The 20601-nt window shown below is 35.8% G+C and overlaps 1 long non-coding RNA gene across 6 annotated transcripts in view; it reads left to right on the forward strand.

Moving 5' to 3' along the window:
* LOC123617697 (uncharacterized) overlaps positions 1-20601 on the forward strand; it is a 549026-nt gene that overhangs the window by 456033 nt on the left and 72392 nt on the right. For all 6 annotated transcript variants that reach the window (XR_012510260.1, XR_012510255.1, XR_012510256.1 and 3 more), the window contains one exon: positions 5950-6003. This is a non-coding gene — a long non-coding RNA (uncharacterized LOC123617697). The remainder of the gene's footprint in view (positions 1-5949; positions 6004-20601) is intronic.

Consider the following 20601-nt stretch of genomic DNA (forward strand, 5'->3'; position numbering starts at 1 on the left):
ATAGCAAGAAAAATTGAATGTTGTGAATATGAAGAGAGTGATTAATTGCAAGTGGCAAATTGCTGATTGGCTCCATTATTACCTGTGCTTTAAGGATTTTTAGAAATAGATGTCTATGATCAGTTTTATGAATACATAAATTATACTAATGTGTTCCATATTGATTGGTTTTCTGTCTTCCTTATTCAGTAATAATTGTTTTCTCCAAGTTTTAGAGATGACTTGGAGAACATGGGTTCTGTAATAGGATATTATTATGGCCTCATCAAAACATTTAATGATTGCATTATTTAATCTTACTCTCTGAATGCATACCATCCATATTTTTTATTTACAAAAACACAGGAAGAAAAAAACAGGTTTTTTGGGTTTTTTTTTTTTTTTTTTTTGCTATGGTGTAAAAATCAATCCCTATTTGAAGTACAATTTAGGATTAAGCACTATAGCACTATGGCTTCGAAATGTTAATTAATTCTCAACTTGGCCTGCTGGTCTCGACCTAAGCGTTTAGATTGCAAAGGGCACTTTTGTTAAGACTCATTTTATTACAAGTAAAAATCTCAGGGAAAAAAAATTGATTTAGAAATGTGTTTCTAAATCAATGCAGGAATAGCAGAATGCCTAAAATACTTGCTAGAATGTACTTTTCATTATTCCAAGATTCACATGGGGATCTCTAATGGTCCCTGAAAATCCAGAGATTTTCAAGAAATGTGACTTTAAGTACCATGAAATTGCCATAGCTTTTTATCTTAGCTACTCATAGATAAAGCCGTGTAACTGTCACATGGAAAGAGTCTCAAATATAGGAAACACTTCAACTATATATTTTTAAATTTTTTACTAAAGTGTAGTTTATTTACAATATTATGTTAGTTTCAGGTGAATGTAATCTTCAGCTATATTTTCTATTTTCAAAAACAATAGGATACTGTTCTAAATTAATAAAACTGTGGATGGTCATTGAGGGGAGATGAACTAAAAACCAAACTTTCACAAATTCCAAATTTAACCAAAAGATAGTAAACATCCAAGGATAATGCTCTTATCTACTGGGAAAAATACTCCACATTGTATTGCTTTTCAGAGAAGCTCTGGGCTGAAGAACTGCATCTGTGTGTTTACCTGAGCGCTCCTGCTGGCCTTTCAGGTCACATTTGGCCATGACTGCCTGAGCCATTACAAGGAAGTCCCTGATTTGCCACACAACTATCCTGGCTTGAAAAGTCAGGTCTAGATCAGGGCTTTCCTGTTGACATTTTGGACCAGATCATTCTTCATTGTGGGGGGCTCTCTGCACTGGAGGATGCTCAGCAGCATCTCTGGCCTCTGTAGCACCTCCGCAGTCATGACAGCCGCAGATGTCTCCAGACATTCTTAACTATTCCTTGGGTGGCAACATTGTCCTCCATTGAGAGCCGCTGGTCTAGACTGACTGAAAATTTCAGGTATTTTTTAATGTGATAAATGAGGTAGATACAGCTTCCAATAATGGTGTCTCCTTTCAGGTGTTGGCCCAGATGTGGTGTCTAGTTCTGCCACTCACTATCCATATGACTTTGGTTATCATCTCTAAACCTTGGTCTGTTCATCTCTAAGATGTGGATAATTAAAAAGTCTCAACTTAATAAGATTATAATGGAGGATAAATAAGAAAATAAATATAAACTCAGAACATAATGCTTAGCATATTATTAGTCCAAAAAAGTTGTTATTTTTTGTAGTTATTATTTTTGGTTGTTACTGGTTCAGTATTATTCTAAAGTAATGGAATCCTAAGTGTCTAGATGTCTTCTCGAGTTGCACTAGAAAAAGTTTTAAGTGTAAATAATTGTAAGAACTTACATTGGCTTAGCCCTTTAGAGGGTATAAATCCTATAACAGAGGCTATTTTTCACTTTTCCATCAAAGAATATATTTAGGATATTCAATATGCCCCCATAGTCCATTGAACATATTGAAGGTGGTCAAAAGAAATAAGTCTTTGGGGGGCTGTAGAAAACTTAAAATGTGAGTGAGGAAAAATAATCTTCTATACATAAAACCATTTAAGATGGTGCTGTTTCATATATATATTTCCTAGATTGCAAACTTGTTGTGGATAGTAATAGTGTCATAGACACCTCTTTAATTCCCCCACTGGTACTTAAATGTAGAAAAATCTCCATAAATATTGGTGAGATGAAGGAATGGAAGGAATGTCATAATGAAAAATGTATTTTCTTCCAAATTGTCCTTGACTTACTACATGGCCTTGTTGAAGTCAGTTCTGTACGTTGGTCCCTCAATAAATGGAGATGATAATAATAATGCCTAGTACCTGACATTTATATAGCCCCAAATAGTTTGCAAAGCACTTTCACTTATCATATCCCATGATAATATATCATCAACCCCATTCTCCTAGAGCTCAGCAGTTTAATTACTGCAGCTGTATCCTGGGTCTTGGCCCTGGAGTGTTTCTCAGCCTAGGGTATACTTCAGTCCTTAAATGACCTTGATCCTACAAGACTGTGCTTAAATAACACCAGACCCATTTATTATACATAAGATTCAGTTATACATATAAACCCTTCAGAATCGTTATCTGATGGCACAGGATCACAAAACTAGGTAGAGCCCCAGGAATCAGTTTTGTCTTATCCTTTAACTGACGAGGAGGTGCAGGCCCACGGGTGAAGAGAGTTTCCCAAGTTCTCTTGGTGAGTCACTGGCCAAGTCAGAATTAGAAGCTGATTACTCTCTCATTGTCTCATGGTATTAATCGTTACAAAAGACAGAGGATTTAAACCTAACTCACATTAGTCAGGCTTCCTTTGGCTCTGTGAAAATATTTCATTTGTGAGAGAGTGTACATTTTTTAGCCTCTCATTTATTAATGCAATAAACTAATGAGCACATAATTTAGTTATCCAATATGGAAAGTAGTAATGTAATGCAGCTGACAGCCCTTCACCAGTCATCTGCTTATGAAGTCCAAATGGAATTTCTTTCTCTTCAATTTCTGTTTCTCCTTAACATCTCATATACATCTTCATTTTAGAGAAATATTGCAACTGTCCTTAAGTGAAAATGAATCAGCTGTTTTCAAGCATTATATGCACCCATCACAAACTTATTTTCCTGTAGTCTCACTTGATATTTTTGGAGACCAAATTAATCATGCAACATGCTGCTTGTGTGAAGTAGCTCCTCGTAGATTTAGACAATGAGTCACTTATTCCTCTCGGGTACAGGTATGTTAAGAGGTGACTGATAAATATTGAAAATGTGGGTGACTGCTCGCTGAACTTAGAGTCACCAGCTGTACTTATGGGCTTCATAAGGTGAGCCATCATCATATAATTTGAACGTTTGTTGGGATCTTTATATAGAAAAGCTTTAATAGTGAATATGTAAAATGAGAGCTAAGTCAATCAGTGGTCATTATATTCGAGGCTAGAATGAAGGCCCTTAGTGAGTTATGTAATCACTGGTGAACTATGGAGCAGAAGTTAAACTTTTTTCTAACACTTTATGAAGCTGGAGACACCCTTCACAGTCAAGTTTGGCTGAAAATAGAAAGATAATAATCAGCTGTAAATTTCTAAAGGACAGAGGACATCTTTTATCCATTTCTATATATGTTGGCATGCAGAGGCATTTAATAAATTTTTGTTACTGTACCAGAACCATCTCTAGAATAGTTAGTCAGCTGCTAGTCCTTGCCTGAAACCTAAGGGTGGCACAGCCTCCAAGGAATCTTTTGCTGGTACCTACATGCACAGCTAGGTTTAATAATTTGGGTTACTTAGGTGTATGCTAGCTGGCTGCTAAATTATTCATAAAGTTTCTAGAAGCTCGACTGGCTAGTCTTGTGTCACCCTTGATCCTTCCCACTATTTTTTAAGCCAGGAAAAATGACCTGTGTATATAGAAAAATCTCGAATCAGAAACCCCAAATCAAAAGAAGCATGGTATTCTCAAAAATACTTGGACACGGGGCCAATTACTGCAGGTACCTCAACAGTATCAACAGTTATTAAGGAGGACTTGGACAGAGTAAAATCCTAGGAGAATTTTGTAAATGGAATCAGTTGTGGAGTCCCCCTTAATTTGTCAGAGCCCACAATAGAGCACTCAGGGAAACGGAGATGATCAAAATTCACGAGGAGAGATCCCTTTTATCACAGTCAACAGACTTGTCTCTCTTAGGAAAAGGTGATGGCTATGGCTGGTATTCTCCCATCCTTTGTCTGTATCTCTAAGGGAGAAGAAGTTAAGGACCCATAGGAGTTGCCTTCTCTGAAGGGTGATTTAAACAGCCTTTAATGTCTCCACCCCAATAACAGTACTCAATCTCATCCAGAAAATTCTGTCGTGTCTCCTTGCAAGATTCCACCAATGCAAAGGCCTGCTTTTGCCTATGAAAGCCCTGGCACGTGATTATATAGCCTTTGGGTCGATACCCAGCTTCAGAAACTGGCATCCTCCCCTATCCCTTTCCAGATTAAGGAATTGTATATCTTGCTGTCATCCCTCTCAGCCCAACATCACTCTCCTGAGTAAAAGTCCTTCATCGTTTTCTAGGTGTGGCTAACTCACCCGTGTAGGTAACCATCCCAGAAGCCCTGAAGTTTCAAAAATGAAAAATCTTGCTTAGAAATGTTCTCCATAGACAAAATGAGACTAGTTTGCCAGGTCCAAGATGAGCTCTCCACCAGCAGCAGTGGATTCAGGGAATGCTTACTACACAGTAAATCCAACACTCTCAGTGCTTTATGTCTGGTAGGCTCACCTGCAGGTACTTCTTGAAAAAAAACTTTGTTACGGGAGTCAGCATGTTGTGAGTCCCCAAATTAAGGAACCCAATGGACTGAACCTCATGGCTGTTAACACAGCTTCTGTATGAGAGAGCTAAACTTTAGAGCAACCATCACTCCAGAATCATGGTATTTGATTCTTTACCTGTTGGGGGAAAACATTTTGAGAGGATTGTCTGTTCTTATTCCTGATTTGAAAGGACTTTCTAGTAGCAGAATAAGCTACTAGCAAATTTGAGAGGAATAATCTTAAAGGGGCAGCTTTTGAGCTATCTGTCTTAAATAACCAGAACATCTATTCAGTGTTTTTATCTGGTATAGTAGGTGCAATTTGTAATAACATATAAATTCCCTTGTCAAGGAAAACAGCAACTGCCTATATGAGTTACTTTCAATCTTGGCTGCATGTTAGAATTACCGGGACAGCTTTAAAAACCACTGATGCCCAGGCCCCATTCACAGTACTCTTATTTAATTGATCTTGGGCAATGCACACCCATTAGTATTATGTTTTCCTAATTCCCCAAGTGATTCTAATGGGTCCCCAGAATTGAGAACTTCTGCTCAGATTTATACCCTCTCTTTGATAATCTTTTAAATTTATTTAGCTTTACGACGTTTTGCAAAGATAATCTTCCCTGGAGAACTAATCTCCCCTGGAGAACTAAAGGGGTGAGATTGATGATGAACTCAGTAATTTTCCTACCTGAGGCCTTTGGGGACTGGATTGGTCACCATTTCCCACTGGGCCACTATTTTAGATATAGAAAAATTAACCTAAAAGGGATATTTATCATTAAATGTGTTCATGAACTGAACTTGGTTGTGCTAAATGGTAGCTATAAATCTAGAGGAAATATTACACTTGTCCCTAGATCAAATATTCTCACTTACCATTTATCATCTAAAGACATGTTTAAAAATTCTGCCTTAGTTACTCAAGGGAAAGGTTTCTTCCCTCACTTTCTTCTACCAGATTAATGATGACTTAAACCTGGTCTGCCCTTGATCTTCTAAGGTCTGATTTGACAAGGAGGGTCGGGCAGCCAGATGAATCCCTGACCAAGTTTATGTGCAATATGTGAAATAAAAGATAACAAAGGTTGACTGTGATTTTTACAAATTTTAAATCTTTCTTCTCTGAAAGGTGTAAAGAAGTCTGACTGAAGAGGGACCTCGAGACTTGAGGAATAACACAATGGTGAGTTCTCCAGGCCTCCTTATTGCTGCCTGTATATCCCAGACAGAGCACTGCAGGAGCCTCCAACAAGCATAGACCAAAAGAGTGACGAGAAGAGATAGCTCACCCCAAGCCAAGGGACCAGAAAACGTGTGGTATGTCATTAGAAAGCTTCTTGGCAATGCCCTCCTTACTCCAGCCAAACACCAAGGGGAGAAAGTCACATCTTGTACCCCTGCAGTTTCAGCCAAACCACAGAGCAGAAAGTAGATCTTCTACCTCAGACTCCTGCCCCGGCAGAAGCAGGCATCACTCAGATTCCTCCATCAATGATGTCTGAGAGACTCAGCAGGGAGCTGATTGTCCCTCCTCTGCCTGATGGAAGTGGGCAGTGCTCCAGTTTCCCCACCAGGGTACTGGAGCCCACTGGAAGCTGAGTCTCCACCTCTACCTGACATCAAAGAGATTAACACTGAGATGCCAGTTAGAGCCAACAAGAACTCCAGTTTTACCCCTGGAGTCAGTGAGACTCAGTGGGGAGCTGAACCTCCACATCCACCAAGCATCCAAGAGGTAGAAGAAAGTGGTATGAGGCAGGGCAGTTAGTTGGCAGCCCATTTAAGCCACATGCTCCTTCCCCTCATGTCAGTGGGGCATAGTGTGGAGCCACACTTCCACCATACCCTGCTGCAACAAAGCAGTGTGAGTGGGTGCCTACTTTTGTCACAGAGGGATAGACTAGACTCTGCAAGAAGCTGAACATACACAGCCACCTGGACCTTGAGGGGGCATGACCTTCACAAAAGAGGTGATTAAACAGGAACCAGAGTCTCCTAATATAATACTCGAAACATCTAGGGTACAATCAAAAATTGTGCATCCTATCAAGAGCCAGAAAAATCACAACCTAAATTAGAAAAGCAGCCAGCAAGTGGCAGCATAAGATGAGTCAGATGCTAGAACAATTTGACAAGGATTATAAAGCAACCACCATAAAAATGCTTCAGTGAGCAGTCACAAGTTCATTTGAAACAAATGAAAGTATAGAAAATCTCAGCATAGAAATATTAAAAAGAACCAAGTGAAAATTATAAAACTGAAAAATACAGTAAGTAAAATTAAAAAGGGACTCACTAAATGTGCTCAATAATAGAACGGGGTTGATAGAGAATAGAACCAGTGAACTTGAAAACAGGTCAATAGAATTTACCCAGTCTGAACAGTGAGGAAACAGGTTGAAAATAAAATAAGTCGGGTCTCAGGGACTTGTGAGACAATAGCCCACATACAGACTCAAGAGGCTAAGCAAACCTCAAGTAGAATAAACCCCCCAAATCGATGCCAAGACACATAATAATTAACCTTTTGAAAACTGAAAGATAAAGCAGAAATCTTCAAAACAGCCAGAGAGAAATGACACATTGTAGGCATGCCACAGGAATTTGCTATTTTGGTTCCAGACCGCTGCAGCAAAGCAAACATTGCTATAAAGCAAGTCATGTGAATTTTGTGATTTCCCAGTGTGTATAAAACCTATGTTTACAGTGTACTATATAGACTGTTACATAGTAAAATAGCATTATGTCTAAAAAAACCAATGTACATACCTTAATTAAAAATATTTTCTTGCTAGAAAAGAATCATCTGAACCTTCAGTGAGTCGTAGTAGCAACATCAAAGATCACTGATCACACATCACCATAACAAATATAATAATAATGAAAAAGTTTAAAAAATTATGACAATTACCAGAATGAGACAGAGACATGAAGTGAGCAAATGCTGTTGGAAAAATAGCACCAATGGCTTTGCTCGATTTAGGGTTACTATGAAGTTTAAATTTGTAAAAAAAAATTGCAGTATCTGAGAGTGCAATAGAATAAGGTATGCCTGTATAAAGTTTTCAGAGCAAAAATTTAACCTTCCAAGTAATGAGTAGAAAAGGTAAAGAAAATTGGATTCAAAAGAAACAGCAGCAAAGAAATACAAATATAAAAGCAGAAATCAAGGAAATTGAAAACAAAAGAAAAGCAAAAAAAAAAAAAATGAAGCACAAAATCTTAAGATCTATGTAAAGACTAATGACATTGACAAATTCCCATCTGGCTGATCAGGAAAATAAAAACAAATATAAAAAAGACCAATATCAGAAATTAAAGGCAGTGCATCACTATAGACACTACAAATATTTAAAACAAAATAGAGAATAATATGAAAAACTTTATTACAACACATTCAGCAGTTTAGATAAAATAGACAATTTCCTTCACAAACATAAGGTTTCCAGTAGCCTATTAAAATCTGACATCTATTAAGTAAGTAGCCCTATATCTATTAAAATTGGATAGGTAAATTTTTTTCTTACAGAATAAACTTCAGCCTAGATGTCAGTGCTGTGGTGAGTATCACAACTTAGGGAACAAAAAAATATCAATCTATACAATCATTTTTTTTTCAACTCATTTTATGAGGCAAGTATAACCTTGTTTACGAAACCAGATAAAGGTATTGCAAGGAAACTTCAGACCACAAGTACTCATTATATAAAAGCAAAAATTCTTAACAAAATGTTAACAAATGGAAGGCAGTGATATATAAAATGGATAATATGTTACAATTAAGGAAGTAGAAATACAAGGTTGTTCAATGTTTTTTTAAACCCAATCAATTCACCAAATTAACAGCCTACAAGACAAAAATATGAATGATTAGAGTTTAAAAATGCATCTGACAAAATTTAATGTAAATTTATTATAAAAAATCTCAATAAGGTAATAATATAAAGGAAAGGAACATCCTTAACCCAGTAAAAGTCATCTACAAAAATCTTCAGGTAACATCATTCTTAGAAGCGAAGGGTTCTTCCATATTAAGACAAGGCAAGATGTCTGTGTTCACTACTTCTATTTAGTATTGAAAGTGAGTTCTTAAACCATGCAGTAAGAAAAGAAAAATACCTGAAGAGTTACAAAATAGAAGAAAGTCAGTTCTCTTTATTCACTGATGATACATACATATGTGTAGAATATATTAACACATCTAGAAAACAGCTACTAGAACTAAAATGTATACCTAGCAGAATCAGATACAATAAGATAAATGTATAAAAATCAGATGTATTTCTGTATACTAACAATAAAGTGAGGAAATTAAAGATAATTTATCATAATGTCAAAGTTAAATATGTAGAGAGATACAGTTAAGTTATTATTAGTGTTATACATGGAAAATTACAAATGCTTTTAGGAGAAATTTTGAAAGAACAGAGTACATGCAGGATATACAGTATTCATGAGAAGACTCAAAATTGTTCCAATGTTATTTATCCCCAAATTGATCTAAAGGTTCAAAGTAATCTTAAGCAAAATCTGAACAAGTGATTTTCTTTTCATATCAATTCATATCAATCTAATTACAAAATTCATATGATATAGGAAAAACAGTCTTGACTAAGAACAACAAAATTTGAGAACTTATTTTCAATCTGGTTTTCAAACGTATTTTAAATCTATAATCAAGATAGTGTTATATTGACATAAAAATAGATAAGCAGTCCAATGGAACAAATTAGTGAGTCCAGAAATAGACCTACGTGGGGGAAAATTATCCAGAATTTAGCTAAATATGCACAGTCAAGTGTTTTAATTTAACTTAGAAGATTTACTGGGGAAAGGAGTGAAGGTAATTTAATATAAAAGGATAACCTTTTCAACATATGGACTTGGAAAAACTGGATACTGCTATATATAAAAAGGGACCTTTAAATTTACTATGCACCATGCAATAAAATTAACTTAAAATTAATCTTTGCTAAATATACTATGATATATTTAGAATAAAAATTAGAATAAATATTTTCATAAATGGTGTAGTCCAAGATTCCTTAGATATGTCACTATAAGCACAACATATAAAATAATTTGTTAAATTGGACTTCTTAAAAATTAAAACCTTTGCTCTTTGAAAGACATTGTTAAGGAGACGTGAAAATGCAAGACACAAATAAAATATTCACCATGCATATGTATGCAAAAGAATGTATATCCAAAATGTGTAAAAAATTAGAATTCAATAATATGACAAATAGCACATAAAAAGATGCTCAATTTTATGTCACTAAGAAAATGAAAACTAAAAGCACAGTGGATAACACTATATTAGAAATTATATGACAAAGACCAACAACAGCACATTGGGGTGTAGCAACTAGAAGTTTCATACATTGCTGGTCAGAACATATTTTGCAAACATTTTGGCAATGACTTTAAAAAAATTTTAAATACAATTTATAAAAGTTGCTTTCCATTTACAGTTACTACAAAATATTGGCTGTATCCCCCATATTGTGTGTTGTACAATACATCCTTGAGCTTATCTTATACCCAGTAGTTTGTATCTCCCACTCCCCGGCAGCTGTATTGCCCCACACCCCTCCACCACTGGTAATCACTAGTTTGTTTTCTGTATCTGTGAGTCTGCTTCTTTTAGGTTATATTCACTAGTTTGTTGTATTTTTTAGATTCCATATAAGAGCAATATTATACAGTATTTATCTTTCTCTGCCTGACTTACTTCACTTAGCAAAATGCCCTCCAAGTCCATCCATGTTGCTACAAATGGCAAAATTTTGTTACTTTTAAGACTGAGTAGTATTCCATTGCGTGTATATAAATATATGTGTACACAGTTATATGTACTTTATATTTACAATGTGTGTGTGTGTATATATATATATACACATTTCTCTTTATGCATTCATCTATTCATGGACACCTAGGTTGTTCCTATGTCTTAGCAATTGTAAATAATGCTGTTATGAACATTGGGGTTCATGTATCTTTTCAAATTAGTGTTTTTGGTTTTTTCAGATATGTACCCAGAAGTGGAATTGCTGGGTCATATGATAGTTCTACTTTTTGTTTCTTGAGAAACCGCGATACAGTTTTCCACAATGGTTGCACCAATTTACATTCCCATCAACAGTGTACAAGGGTTCCCTTTTCTCTACATCCTCACCAACATTTGTTATTTGTACACTTTTGATGATAGCCATTCTGACAGGTGTGAAGTGATACCTCATTGTGGTTTTCATTGACATTTCCCTGATGATTAGTGATGTTGAGTGTCTTTACATGTGTTGGTTGGCCATCTGAATTGACTCATTGGGAAAATTGTCTCCTCAGTCCTTCTGCCCATTTTCTAATCAGGTTGTTTGTTTTTTGATGTTGAGTTGTATGAGCTGTTTGTGTATATTGGATATTAATCCCTTTTTGGTCATCTCATTTGCAAGTATTTTCTCTGATTCACTAGGTTGTCTTTTCATTTGGTGAAAGGTTTCCTTTGCTAGGAAATAGCTTTTAGGTTTATTTAACTGCTATTTTGTTAATTTTTACTGTTATTTCCTTTGCTTTAGGAGAGGGATCCAAAAAAATACTGCTGAAATCTGTATCAAAGAGTGTTCTGCCTATGTTTTCCTCTAGGAACTTTATATTATCTGGTCTTACATTTAGGTCTTTCATCCATTTTGAGTTTATTTTTGTAAAAGGGGTTAGACAGTGTTGTAATTTCATTCTTTTATATGTAGCTATCCAGTTTTTCCAGCATCACTTATTGAAGAGATTGTCTTTTCACCAATGTATATTCTTGCCTCCTTTGTTGTAGATTAATTGGCCATAAGTACGTCGATTTATTTCTGGATTCTCTATCAAATTCCATTGACCTACGTGTCTGTTTTTGTGCCAGTACCATAATGTTTTGATTACAGTAACTTTGTGTATAGGCTGAAGTCAGGGAGTGTGATTCCTTCAGCTCTATTCTTGTTTCTCAGGATCATTTTGGCTATTCTGGGTCTTTTGTGTTTCCATACAAATTTTAAAAGTATTCTAGTTCTGTGGGGGGAAATGCCATTGGTATTTTGATAGGGATTGTATCAAATCTATAGATTTCCTTGGGAAATATGGTCGTATTAACAATATTGATTCTTCCAATCCAAGAACACAGTATATCTTTCCATCTGTTTCTGTTGTCTTCAGTTTCTTTCATCAGCATCTTACAGTTTTCAGAGTACAGGTCTTTTGTCTCCTTGGTAGATTTATTCCCAGGTATTTTAATCTTTCTTGCAATGGTAAATGGGATTGTTGCCTTAATTTCTCTTTCTAATAGTTTATTGGGAGTATACAGAAACACAACCGATTTCTGCATATTAATTTTATATACTGCAGTTTTACCAAATTCATTGGATAAGCTCTTATATTTTTCTAGTAACATCTTTAAGGTTTTCTGTGTATGATATCATGCCATCTGCAAACAATGACAGTTTTACTTCTTCCTTTATAATTTGGATTCCTTTTATTTCTTTTACTTCTCCAATTGCTGTGACTAGGGCTTCCAAAACTATATTGAATAAAAATGATGCGAGTGAGCATCCTTGCCTTGTCCCTGATCTTACAGGAAATGCTTTCAGTTTTTCACAGTTGAATAAAATGTTGGCTCTGGGTTCGTCATACATGGTCTTTATTATGTTGAGACATGTTCCCTTTATGCCCACTTTCTGGAGAGTTTTTATCATAAATGGATATTGAATTTTATCAAAAGCTTTTTATGCATCTATTGAGATAATCATATGGTTTTTATTCTTCAGTTTGTTAGCGTGGTATATCACATCAATTGACTTGTGGATACTGAAGAATCCTTGCATCCCTGGGATAAATTCCACTTGATCATGGTGTATGATCCGCTTAATTTACTGTTGGATTTGGATCGTTGAAGATTTTTGCATCTATGTTTATCAGTGATGTTGGACTGTAATTTTCTATTTTGTGATGTCTTTCTTTGGTTTTGTTATCAGGATGACACTGGCCTCAAAGAATGAGTTCAGGAATGTTCCTCTGTAATTTTTTGGAAAAGTTTCAGAATAGGTGTTAACTCTTCTCTAAATGTTTGGTAGAATTCACCTGTGAAGCCATCTGGCCCTGGACTTTTTTTTGTTGGGAGTTTTTTAAATTACTGATTTGATTTCAGTACTGGTAATTGGTCTGTTCATATTTTCTATTTCTTCCTGATTCAGTTGTAGGAGATTGTACCATTCTCAGAATTTGTCCATTTCTTCTAGGTTGCCTGTTTTATTGGTGAATAGTTGCTTGTAGTAGTCTCTTATGATCCTTTGTATTTCTGTAATGTTGGTTGTAACTTTTCCTTTTTCATTTCTGTTTTATTGATTTGGGCCCTCTCCCTTTTTTTCTTGATAAGTCTGGTTAAAGGTTTATCAATTTTATTTACCTTTTCAAAGAGCCAGCTTTTAGTTTCATTGATCTTTTCTATTGATTTTCAGTCTCTATTTCACTTATTTGAGCTCTGATCTTTATGATTTCTTTTCTTCTACTAATGTTGAGTTTTGTTTGTTCTTTCCCTAGCTGCTTTAGGTGTAAGCTTAGTTTATTTGAGATTTTTCTTATTTCCTGAGGTTATTTTCTGTTGTTACAAACTTCCCTCTTAGAACTGTTTTTGCTGGGTCTTACAGCTTTTGAATCATTTTCTTTTGTCTCTAGGTATTTTTGATTTCTTCAGGATCCATTGTTTGTTTAGCAGCATATTGTTTAGCCTCCATGTGTTTGTATTTTTTTTTTTCTTGTTGATTTCTAGTCTCATGGCATTGTGGTTGCAAAAGTTGCTTGCTATGATTTCAGTTTTCTTAACTTTACCAAGGCTTGTTTTGTGGCCTAGCATGTGATTTATCCTTGAGAATGTTCCATGTGCCCTTGAAAAGAATTCTGCTGCTTTCAGATGGAATTCTCCCTCTATATATATCAATTAAGTTCATTTGGTCCAATTTGTTATTTAAGGCCTATGATTCCTTATTGATTACCTGTCTGGATGATCTGTCCATTGATGTAAGTAGGTTGTAAAGTCCACTACTATTACTGTGTTATTGTCGATTTCTCCTTTTATATTTCTTAATATTTGCCTTATATATTTAGATGCTCCTATGTTGGCTGCATATATATTTACAGTTATATCTTCTACTTGGATTGATTCCTTGATCATTATGCAGTGTCATACTTTGTCTCTTGTAGCAATCATTATTTTAACTTTATTTTTTCTGATACAAGAAGTGATGCTCTGGTTTTCTATTGATTTCCACTTGCATAGAATACCTTTTTCCATTCCCTCACTTCTGGTCTGTATGTGTCTCTAGATCTGAAGTGAGTCTCTCATAGGCAGCATATGTATGGGTCTTGCTTTTGTATCCATCCAGCCACCCTGTATCTTTTGGCTGGAACATTTAATCCGTTTACATTTAAGGTAGTTACTGATAATGTATGTTCTTCTTGCCATTTTGTTAATTGTTTTGGATTTGTTTTTGTAGAAATTTTCCCCCTTTATTCTAGGTCTCTTGTGATTTGATGACTATCTTTAGTATTATGTTTGGATTCCTCTTTTGTGTGTATATCTATTATAAATTTTGGTTTGTGGTTAACATGAAGTTTTGTGTAGCAATCTATGTGTGTGTGAATGATTGTTTTAAGTTGCTGATCTCTTAATTTCAAATGCATTTTAAAAACTCTGCATTTGTACTCTCCTCCACTCCTAATTACTATTTTTGGTATCATATTTTACATATGATTGTTTTATGTATCCTTTAACTGCTAACTGTGGATACAAATGATTTAATTACTTTTGTCTTTTAACCTCCCTACTAGTTTTGTGTGTGTTTCCTACTGTTCCTACCTTCCTACCTTTACTGTATCTTTGTCTTTACTGGTGAGCTTTTTTATTTCATTATTTTCTTATTTCTAGTTGTGGCTTTTTTTTTTTTTTTTTTCCTTTTTGCCTAGAGAAGTTCCTTTAACATTTGTTGTACAGCTGGTTTGGTGGTGCTGAATTCTTTTAGCTTTTGCTTTTTTGTAAAGCTTTTGATTTCTCCATAAAGTCTGAATGAGTACTTGACTAGGTAGAGTATTCTTGATTGTAGGTTTTTCCCTTTCATCACTTTAAATATATCATTTTACTCTCTTCTGGCCTGCAGTTTCTGCTGGAAAAAATCACATGATAACCTATTAAAGTTTCCCTCTGTTATTTGTTGCTTTTCTATAGCTGCTTTTAATATCCTTTCTCTTTAATTTTTGTTAATTTGATTACAGTCTGTTTTGGGGTATTCCTCTTTGGGTTCACCCTGTATGGGACTCTCTGTGATTCCTTGCCTTGGATGACTTTTCCTTTCCCTGGTTAGAGATGTTTTCAGCTATTATGACTCCAAATATGTCCTCAGCCCCTTTCTCTCTTCTCTTTCTGGGACCCCTATAATGCAAATATTAGGATGCTTAATGTTGCCCCCGAGGCCTCATAAACTGTCCTCATTTCATTTCATTCTTTTTTTTTTTTTCTGTTCAGGGGCAGTGATTTCTACTACTCTGTCTTCCAGTTCACTTATCTATCCTTCTGTATCATTTAGTCTACTATTGATTTCCTCTAGTGTATTTTTCATTTTGGTTACCATATTCTTCATTTCCCTTTTGTTGTTCTTTATATTTTCTAACACTTTGTTAAAAACTTCTAACTTCTTATTTTATGCAAGCATTCTCCTGAGTTCTTTCATCATCTTTATGATCAGTACTCTGAACTTTTTCTCAGGTAGATAGCCTATCTCCACTTCATTTAGTTCTTCTAGGGTTTTATCTTGTTCCTGCATCTGGAATATATTCCTCTGCCACCTCATTTTGTCTAAGTTGCTATTTGTATTTTTATGTATGTGGTAGGTTAGTTACATTTCTCGACCTGTAGAAGTGACCTTCTGTAGGAGACGTTCTGTGCATCCCAGCAGTGCATGCCCCTCTTCTCACCCAAGCTATATGCTCTAGGGGTTTCCTGTAAGAGGGCTGTGTGTCCTGTTTTAGCAGGCTATGTGGGTGGTCTGCTAGGCTTGATTGGCCACTAGTCTAGTTGGTTGCCAGGCCCTGCCTTGTGTGGATGCTGCTGGGTGCTGGTTAGCAGAGCCTGGTGACAAAGTGGCTAGTTGCAGATTCCTCAGGGCCCTGGGGCTAGTGCTGGTTGGTGGAGTCAGGGTCCAGAGGATCCCAGGGCTCTTGCCCACCCACTGGCAGGTGAAGCCAGGTTCTGGGGTTAGAGCCAGACTACTGGAAGGCAGAGCTGATTTCTGGAGTCTGGCTGCAGGGCTCAGAGATCCCAGAGCTTTTTAAAAATCATTGATGGGTGATGGGCCAGTTCTTGATACAGCTGGATATGTGGTCCAGGTTGTCCTGAAGGTTGCATTGGCCTGCTAGTGGGAAGGGCCAGGGCCCAGCTGGTCCCAGGGTAGGGTCTTGCCTGCTTTGGGTGGACTGAGTACACAAGCTGCAGGATTATAGCTTTCTTGAGTGTGCTGTCTGCCTCCTGGTGAGTGAGGCTAGTCTAGGGGCTAGTGTAGGCTTCCTGTACTAAGTGCCTGGGCCTGCCCACTGGTGGTTGGAGCAGGGCCATCTCTGTGGGCATATCTTGAGGTGGGTCTAGAAGTGGCTGTGGGCTCAGTCTGTCTGTGATGGATGGAACCATGTTCTTGTCCAGTTAGTTGCTTGGCCTGAGGCATCCTTTTACTGGAGCCTACAGGCTGTTGGGTGGGGCCAGGTCTTGGTACTAATTAGCCAAGATGGAATCCAACCACAGTAGTGTTCATGAGATTGAATGTTCCCAAATATGTCTACCAGTAGTGTCCATGTCTCCAGGGTGAGCCACAGCTGGCCCCCACCTCTATGGGACACTCTCCAGGACTAGAAAATAGGTCTGGCCCAGGATCCTATCAAATTATAGCTCTTTCCCTGAGTCCTGGTGTGCATGAGATTCTGTGTACACTCTAAGAGTGAAGTCTCTTTTTCCCCCAAGTCCTGTGGGACTCCTGCAATTAAGCCCTGCTGGCCTTGAAAGCCAAATGATCTGAGGGTTCATAATCCTGGTCCCAGACCCCCAGGTTGGGGAGCCTGATGTGTGACTCAGAAATGTGACTCCTGTTGGAGAACCTTTGCAGTATAATTATTCTCCAGTTTGTCGGTCATGCACTCTGGGGATATGGGATTTGATTATATCATGAATCTGCCGCTCCTTCCCATCTCAGTGTGGTTACTTCTTTACATCTCTAGTTGTAAAAGATCTTTTCTAATAGGTTCCAGTCTTTTTCACTGATGGTTGTTCTGCAGATACTTATTATGTTGGTGTGCTCATGAGAGGAGGTGAACTCAGAGTCTCTCTACTCTGCCATCTTGGCCACTCTCCCTGGCATCATCTTTTGAAGGTACATTAAGATTGTAGCCAACAATAAGGCAGTTACCCAAGAGACAGAAAATCATGTGTCCACAGAAAGTTTTATACATTAATGTTCATGACTGCTATAATTCATAGTAACCCCAAACTGAAAACAAAGCAACTATAAACTATTAGATGAGTGGACAAATCTAGAGAATATAATTCAAGCCAGCAATGTAGGTGTATAATGTATAGATAAGCTGATACATGAAAAAAATATGGTACATCCCAAACATTATAGTGATTTCTTCTTTTTCATTATTTATTTATTTATTTAAATTGAAATATAGTTGGTTTAAAATATATTAGTTTCAGGTGTACAACATAATGATTCAATATTTTTATATATTATACTTTATTTAAAGTTGTTACAAAATAATGGCTATATTTTCCTGCTCTGTACAATATATCCTTTTTGCTTACTTATTTTATATATAGTATTTGTGTCTATTAATTTCATACCCTCTTTCCCCTCCTTCTTTCCTCTGCCCACTGGAAACCACAAGTTTGTTTTCTGTATCTCTGAGTCTGTTTCTTTTTTGTTATATACATTTGTTTATTTATAAGATTCCAAATATAAATGATAACATAGAGTATTTGTCTTTCTCTGACTTATTTCACTAAGAATAATACTCTCTAGGTCCATCCATGTTGTTGAAAATAGCAGAATTTCATTCTTTTTATGGCTAAGTAGTATTCCATTGTATATATATACACCAGATTTTCTCATTTATCCATTCATCTCTTGATGGACACTTGGGTTGCTTCCATACCTTGGCTATTGTAAATAATGCTGCTATAAACATTAGAATTCATATATCTTTTCATATTAGTGTTTTCTCTTCTTCAGATTCCACAGCTTCAGGTTCAGCAGTGGAATCACTGGATCATATGGTTCTATTTTTAGTTTTTTGAAGAACCTCCATATGTTTTCCATAGTGGCTACCAATTTACAATCTCAGCCACAGTGTAGTAGGGTTCCCTTTTCTCTACATCCTCGCAGTCTGTTATTTGTATACTTTTTGATGACAGTCATTTTGACATGTGTGAGGTGGTATCTCATTGTGGTTTTTATTTGTATTTTGCTGATGATTAGCAATGTTGAGCATTTTTTCATGTGCCTGTTGGTCATCTGTATATCTTCTTTGGAAAAAATGTCTATTTAGACCTTATGCCCATTTTTTAATCAGGTTGTTTGGTTTTTTGCTATTGAGTTTATGAGCTGTTTACAGATTTTTGATATTAACCCCTTATCAGTCATATCATTTGCAAATATTTTCTTCCATTCAATAGGTTATCTTTTTGTTTTGGCAGTGGTTTCCTTTGCTTTGCAAAACATTTAAGTTTAATCAGGTTCAGTTTGTTTATTTTGCTTTGATTTCCTTTACTTTAGGAGAGGGATCCAAAAAAATACTTCTCTAATATATTTCACCAAGTGTTCTGTCTATGTTTTCCTCTATGTGTTTTATAGTATCCAGTCTTACATTTAGTTTACTTTGTATGTGAGGCCAGAGAATGTTCTAATTTTATTTTTACATGTCCAGTTTCCCCAGAAGCACTTTTTAAAGAGACTGTCTTTCCTCCATTATATATTTCTGCCTGCTTTGTTGTCGATTAAATGACCATAAGAGTGTGGTTTATTTCTGGACTCTCTGTTCTGTTCCATTGATCTGTATGTCTATTTTTGTGTCAGTACTATGCCATTTTGATTACTGTAGCTTTGTAGTACAGTGTAAAGGCAGGGAGCATGATGCCTCCAGCTTTGTTCTTTTTTTTTTTAATTGCTTTGGCAATTCTGGGCCTTTTGTGGTTACAAACAAATTTTAGGCTTATTTGTTCTAGTCTGTGAAAATTCTCCTGGGTTTTTTAAAATAGGGATTGCATTAAATTTGTACATTGCTTGGAGTAGTATGGATGTTGTAACAATGTTAATTATTCCAGTCCAGGAATGCAGGTTATCTTTCCATTTCTGTGTATCATTTTGAAATGCTTCATCAGTGTTTCATAGTTTTCAGAATGTAGCTCTTTCACCTCCTTGGTTAAGTTTATTCCTATGTATTTTATTCTTTTGATGAAGTGATAAGTGGGTTTATTTTTTAAATTTCTCTCTGATAATTATTAGTGTATGAAAAGCAGCATTTTTCTGTATGTTAATTTTTTTCTTATAACTTTACTGAATTCATTTGTTCTAATAGTTTTTTCTGTGGAGACTTTAGAGTTTTCTATATACAGTATCATGTCATCTGTAAATAGTGACATTTGTACTTCCCTTTGAATTTGAATGCCTTTTCTTTCTTTCCTTTCTTCCTTTCCTTCCTTTCTTTCTTTTCTCTTTTCTTCCTTTCTTTCTTTTCTTTTTTCTTTCTTTTCTTTCTCTTTCTTTCCTTCTTTCTTTCTTTCTTTGTCTCTCTCTCTTTCTCTTTCTTTCTCTCACTCTTTGATGTGGCTAGGACTTCTAATACTATGTTAAATAGAAGTGGTAAGAGTGGACATCCTTGTCTTGTTCCTGATTTTAGAGGAAAATTGTCTTTTCACAGTTGAGTACGATGTTTGCTGTGGGTCTGTCATAAATGACCTTAATTATGTAGAGATATGTTCCTTCTTCATTCACTTTGAGTTTTTATTATGATGGATGTTGAATTATATCAAATGCTTTTTCTTTTTTTGCATCTTTTGAGATGAGCATGTGATTTTTATCCTTCCTTTTGTTAATGTGGTATATCACATTGATTGACTGGTAAATATTGAACTATCCTTACCTCCCTGGAATAAATCCCACTTCATGATCCTTTTTATATATTGTTGAATTCAGTTTGCTAATATTTTGTTGAGGATTTTTATATCTATATTTATCACAGATAGTGGCCTGTAATTTTCTTTTTTTGTGTTTTTACTTTTGATATCAAGGAAATTGTGACCTTGTAGAATAAATTTGGAAGTGCTCTGTTCTCTTCAATTTTTTTTGGAATAGTTTGAGAAGGATAAGTATTAGCTGTACTTTATATGTTTGGTACAATTCCCCTGTGAAGCTGTCCAGTCTGGACTTTTGTATGGTGAGAGTATTTTTACTACAAATTCAATTTCACTACTAGTGATTGGTCTGTTCAGCTTGTCTATTTCTTCCTGATTCCGTTTTGGAAAGTTGTATATGTCTAGAAATTTGTCCATTATCTTCTAGGTTTTCCAATTTGTTGGCATATAATTGCCCATTTTATTCTGTTATGAAATTTTTTTTTGTATTTCTGTGGTATCAGCTGTTCTTTCTCCTCTTTCATTGCTTATTATATTAATTTGGGTCCTTTCTCTTTTATTTCGAATGTGTCTGGC

Source organism: Camelus bactrianus, chromosome 11, assembly GCF_048773025.1.
Source record: "Camelus bactrianus isolate YW-2024 breed Bactrian camel chromosome 11, ASM4877302v1, whole genome shotgun sequence".
NCBI classification, from domain to species: domain Eukaryota; kingdom Metazoa; phylum Chordata; class Mammalia; order Artiodactyla; family Camelidae; genus Camelus; species Camelus bactrianus.